We start from the raw sequence: 6622 nt of genomic DNA on the forward strand, positions 1-6622 counted from the left end.
ACACACACACACACACACACACACACACACACATATAATTTAATTTATATAAGGGCGTTACTATACAATAATGCCTCACGCTTAGAGGGACTCCATAAGTCAAAACTACTAAAATAAGCACATTTTTACCGATCGCGAGGGAATGCAACTTTCAATGCTAACCTCATAAAAACTTTTAACTGATTATGAAACCAGTGGTATACCGTTAAGATTTACAGAAATGTCATTTCTCAATGGTATAGAACCAGTATTTCCTTGGATGTAACCATCCCTTTATGAGGTTCACTTATCCTCTATATATATAAGGACTTATTCAAACACTTTGAATGGATGATAATGACTACACATCTAAACAATGTTACCACAGGTGGAAAATTATGATGTCGAAACAATTGTAGTGATTTTAAAATAATGTCGTGGATTCCATTTTCTATCATTTATGTATACATATACATATGTATGTATGTATGTATGTATGTATGTATGTATGTATGTATGTATGTATCTGTCCGTCTGTCTGTCTGTCTGTCTGTCTGTCTGTTTGCCTGTCTGTCTGTCTAGCTAACCATCTGTCTGTCTGTCTATCTATCTATCTTATTTTCATATATGGTCCTTATTTTCATACATGGTCCTTATTTAACTCGGAGTTACTCGCACAGATGTAAGACCTTATAGTTATAAGAAATTGGAACACTCTATTGACAAGATACCCTTAACGTTTATTTACCAAACCATTTTCCATGGTGCTACTCACTGTGTCATTGAGGAGTTACAGGTAAAACGTGAAGTACCAATTAGCTAGCACTGAATCTCATGTATTAAGTGAATGAGGATACTTTGGGGGTGTTCGTGTTTTAATTTAAGTAGAAACCCTTTTGTGAAGAGAACGGATACAGAAGCAGAATTATCAACATTTATAAGTCAAGGACGCGAAGTGAGTTGACAAAGAAGTGGAATCAACGACGGTTATAAGTCAAACATGTAAAGAGAGTAAACACAAGAAATGAATTATTGACGGCTGAAGGTCAAGAATGGGAAGAGCATGGACAAATAGTAGAATATTGACGGTTATGGGTCAAAGATGGATTAAGTAGTATTCTAATACATTTCACTTGAGTGAGAATAGCCAGGCTTTATTGTTCTCTGGTCATTCTATCAAGTAGTTAGATGTATATAGGACTATAATTATCAAGTATTTAAATATAGTCTAAATATTTAAACTATATCTATGAAATATTTAGATGTGTATAGGACTATATTATCTAACATGTCTTTTCTTAAGACGGCTGAATATAATTTGAAATTGCTTTGGCTGTCATTTCTAGCAGTTTGGGTAACCACGTAGAAACATCAGGATCGACTGGCTACTCAAAAGCTTCCTTTCTTATTGCAGAAACTCCTACATGAACTCTGGTTGCAATTTTTATCGCTTACTGTTGGCATATTGTTTCTGTTGTTGTTAACGTCCTTACGTATGCTGCTGTATATGTTTAGCTCCAGGTGAGCTCTGATCGAGTAGAAGTTTGGTCAAAGGGATTCCAACTGTGACCATTCAGTTTTTTTAAGCAGAGTGTCACAGAGGACCACATTATCCAATATATTCTTTAAAGACGGTAGAATATAATTTAAGGAAGATTTGGCTGCTATTTCTAACATGGCAAGCGTCCACTTAGAGACATCGTTGTTATCTTCTCATCACAGATGTTTTTGATGATGATGCTAGTAATGATATTTTCATAACAGGTTTCAAATTTGGTACGAAACCATTTCACTTCTCTTAACATCATCCATACCATTTAGTATGTTGAACGTTTAGAAAGTGAACTACTCATCCTTCAACAATGATTTCACAGACTAAATCAGTAGTTCTTAAACCATTTTTTTTTGCTTATGGACCCATTTGAGTCCTATTTTACTCAGGGAGGAAATCCTTCATAAACCATTCGATATCTAAAAAAAACTCCTATTACATTTTATGATTAAATACTATTAGGAATTATGTACAAAAATGTTTAAATGTTTTGTGTATTGTAGAAATGCGACTGGTTTTATTATACATAAATTTTTACAACAAAATCTTATATGGATCTCCAAGGACCAAATGGACCCTGGTTGAGTACCACTGGTCTAAATAGATAAACAGAGAGACCGACAGATAAAGGGAGAGAGAGAGGAATGGAGAACGGGAGAACGAGAGAGAGGAAGAAAGAGAGAGAGAGAGCGAGAGAGAAGGAGAGCGAGAGAGAAGGAGAGCGAGAGAAAGGGAGAGCACGAGATCGTGTTTTAGTGGTATCAATATATTTCGCCATCAATGCTCCTAAAAAATTTTAAACTCCACCGAATTTCTTTTATACACAAACCATTACAATAACTAAATTTAATTTGGTAGAAAAGTGGACGCACCGAGTGTGTATGTATGTATCTATGCATGCATGCGTGTATGTATGTATATAATGTATGTATGTATGTATGTATGTATGTATGTATGTATGTATGTGTATGTGTATATGTGTGTGAGTATGTGTGTGTATGTATGTGTGCATGTGTGACTGTGTGCGTGTGATTGTGTAAATAGTGGGGGTACAATATGTTTAGAGACGCGCATACATTAAGTGTGACTCTGTTTTGACAGAAATTACTAAAAACAATTTTTAAAAATCTTGATAAAGCCATTGTCCTTTATGTATAATCAATCATCTTCAGCACTGACAAAGGTTGAACATTACTTCCTTATATACTGTGTGCGTATACATGTATGTATGTATGTATGTATGTATGTATGTATGTATGTATGTATGTATGTATGTACGTGCGTAATTTATGTATGCATGCATGTATGTGTGTGTGTATGTATAAATAGATAAATGTATATATACAGGGGTTGGACAAAATAATTGGAACTTAACTCCAATATTTCAATGAGCCATTATATTACGGATGTCCATCCAAATTTCATAGTGAATGTTTTTTTTTTGTATTGTAGATGGTTTTATTTATCCAATTTGATGATTATTTCTATCGCTTTTTCAGATCGTAGTTTAAATTAAGCTAAGAAGCGTGACCTCACTGAGTTCGAAAAAGAGCACAATGTTGGAGCTCGAATGACAGGAGCTTCCGTCACCAGAACAGCTGAACTGCTTGGTTTTTCGAGACCTACCATATCAAGGACCATGACTGAATTTGAGAAGCAGGGCAACACCTCCAGCAGGAGGAGTAAGTCCGGCAGGATTTCGAAGCTCACTGAAAGAGACCGACGAGTGGAGATTCAGAGCGTTTAGAATGCTTTTTATGCTTTGATACTGGTGATACATTTCCATCTTCGGTCTCTAGCTCCTTACAAACTTTGTAGACGAAAGATCCGGCAACTTTTAAAAATCGAGATATTTCTAAATCGCTATGCTCAGCCTTTATAACCACAATAACAGCATGCCTCTTCATTTCTTGAGTAAGCTGAGGGTCTGCCATTATTGTTTTCTGAAACAAAGTTTATACAAAGAGTTAGCCAAAAATGCAGCAATGACCCAAAAAAGGTATGTCCTCAAATAACTTACGCACCCTATATATATACATACATATATCTATAGATGTATATGTATACATATACGCACACACATACATACATGTATATGTATATGTATATTATTTATATATATATATATATATATATATATATATATATATGGGAGAATGTACGAAAAAAAAACAACAGACGAGGACAGGTGGTGTAAACAACAAAAGGATGTATTAGTTTGACGCTCGGCAATACAGAAAGTCTTTAACGTTTCGAGCTACGCTCTTCAACAGAAAGAATACGGAGAAAACAAGGAGAAAATCACGGAGAAAAAAAATTGAATGGTCTTTGGTCAACGATCCATCATGGCTTCTACGCTTCTACGTATATATATACTCATATGTATGTCATTGTTCAATTTTATTTCAAGATTTCTTGCCAATAGGGAAAGAACCGGTTTCTAACCTAAATCCGAGGCTCCTTCATTGGAATTTCAACATCAACAACTGGGTATTTTTGTATGCATGTATGTATGTATGTATGTATGTATGTATGTATGTATGTATGTATGTAGACTTGTATGTTTTGTTTTATGTATGTATTTTCATGCATATAGTTGCATATCTGGACATGCTCATATATATTTAAATGATAAACTTCTGGAAAGTTTTACAGATGTTTACAGTTCCAGTGATTCTGTAGTCTTCGAATTAGCTTTCTCCTTTCTGGTTTTGAGAAACCTAATTTCTCAAGATTGGTACTTAAGCAGTGTGTTACATCTCTCAGAGCTTCAATAAGTACAGGTATAAACCTGAACTTGTAATCTGGATAGAGTAACAGCAGATTTATCAATAGTTCAGCGTAGATATTCTCTTTTTCACTGATCTTCAGCTTATGTTAATATCCGCTGGGCAGCTAATTTCCACAACTGTACACAATTTCTCTTCTCTATCCCAAATCGGTATATCAGGTCTGTTGTGATTACATTTTGTTGAAGTCTTTACTGGGACATTCCATCAGTACTCCTTTTTATTATGAGTGGTTATGGCTTCTGCCATACGGTTCTTATTTCTTTGTCCTCGGGATTTTATTATAGAGTGTCTTAGCTACAACATCATGCCTTATCGGTAGATAATATCGTGATGACATTTTCGGACAACTGCTTATGATGTGGGAGATATCTTTGGTGTTAACTCCACAAAGTCTGCGTCGGTTGTCACATTTTACTGCTTTTCCTGCATCTCTGTCCCTTTTGTGCATTAAGTATTTGGTTGGTATTTCTTGTTCCTGGATTGCAAACGCATATCCTTCGAAGTGGGAGGTAGTAATCTGGCTATTGGTCCATGATAGACTGCTTTGATGATCAATGTTTCTATCATCTCGGAGCTTTCTACTAACATATCCATGCGTGGTCTTTAGCTCATATAGGCTCATCCTTTCATCTAATGATACGTTGCGGTAGAGTCGTGCGACTTCTTTGGGCATGTATTCTAGGTTATCAGACAAGGAATGTTGCTCAAGAAGTTGCCTTCCAAGTCTTATGATGCTATCAGCCTCATGTATGCAAACTTGGCCAAGGGATGCACTTCGACACTTGGTGGTTAAAAGATGTTGCCGAGGGATATGATACGACATTCAAAAGCATTTTGGATCGATGTTAAGCCTCTGCCGCCTTGCCTTTGTTCTAGGTAGAGGCGGTGTACGTCACTGTTTATGTGGAAATTATGTGTGCTTGTTAGTATTTTTCGGGTTTTCACATCAATGACTCGGATCTCATCAAGCGTCCAATCAAGCAGCCCAAATGTTGGTATGAGTACTGGCACTGCAAACACATTGTGGACCACTGTTTTATTGAATGCAGAGAGTTCTGAGGTCCAAATCTTCTTTATTCGGCTGCAATATTCTTTAGTGACACGTGTTTTGTTACAGGTGCCTCTATATGTATGTATGTATGTATGTATGTATGTATGTATGTATGTATGTATGTATGCATGTATGTATTATGTATGTATGCATGCATGCATGTATGTATGTATGTATGTATGTATCTATCTATCTATCTAGTGTTAGGATTAAATTTGACGATTCTTTATGTCGCTCTTTTTTTTCAGGAACAACTTGATGTACTAGTGAACAGTGAACGGCGTTGAAGAGCATAAAGATTAAACTTGCAGCTGAGAAAAAGTTAGCCGATATGGAGGACTGGACGCCATCTGAATATTGGAAAAAATTATCTGTCTCATGATGATTTGTGCCAGGTATCAAAATGCTGACATCTAGACTGTTGCTCAATGCTCTGTGAACACTGTAAAGGCTGTAAGATGTGACATGGCCAACAGGAAGGGACACAGCAAGTGTTCTGACTGCGTTCGCAAGCCAGAATTCGTCTCTAAATTTTTCAACAGGGCCTTAGACTCAATTCAGACGACTATGTGAAACTGCTAAAGGCTCTGGTCAATCCTCGAGTGGACAGGCTTGCTGCTGGAAGGCCATATGTGTGGCAACACAATTCGGATTTTCGCCATAACTCCGGAAGAGTCAGAAGCGATTGTTGGAGAATTTCTGCGACTTCACCAGACCCAATTCTGGCCTTCTAACTCCTACCCCACCCCGATTGTTATCTCAAGGATCAGTACGTGTTCAGCGCGGTTGAGAAAGACACGAACCGCTCTGCCTGCAACGCCAACGCCAAACTGGTGATTAAGATCAAAGAGGTGTTCGAAGATCTTGCCAGGGACGCAGTGAGAAATGCATGCTCCCGGTCCAGAGCCGTCTTGAAGCCGTGGTCGAAGCTGAGGAGGCTCCTTCGAGTGAACAGTTATCTCTCAGCCATAATGTAGCTATCTAGTTGATTGATATCTTCTGATTTTTTAAATACTTTTATTTTTGGATGGGATGATCGCTAGCTAATAAACTTTTTTAATTTTCTCTTTCTGTTTAATTCTGTGTTCCTTTCTATTGAAGAGCGTAGGCTCGAAACGTAAAAGACTTTCTCACTTCCCGAGCGTTAAACTAATACATCTATTTGTTGTCTACACCACCTGTCTTCGTCTTTTGCTTTGTTTGTTTTTTGCATATTTCAACTATATATATATATATATATATATATAT

The sequence above is a fragment of the Octopus bimaculoides genome, chromosome 19, assembly GCF_001194135.2.
Source record: "Octopus bimaculoides isolate UCB-OBI-ISO-001 chromosome 19, ASM119413v2, whole genome shotgun sequence".
In the NCBI taxonomy this organism is placed as follows: Eukaryota; Metazoa; Mollusca; class Cephalopoda; order Octopoda; family Octopodidae; genus Octopus; species Octopus bimaculoides.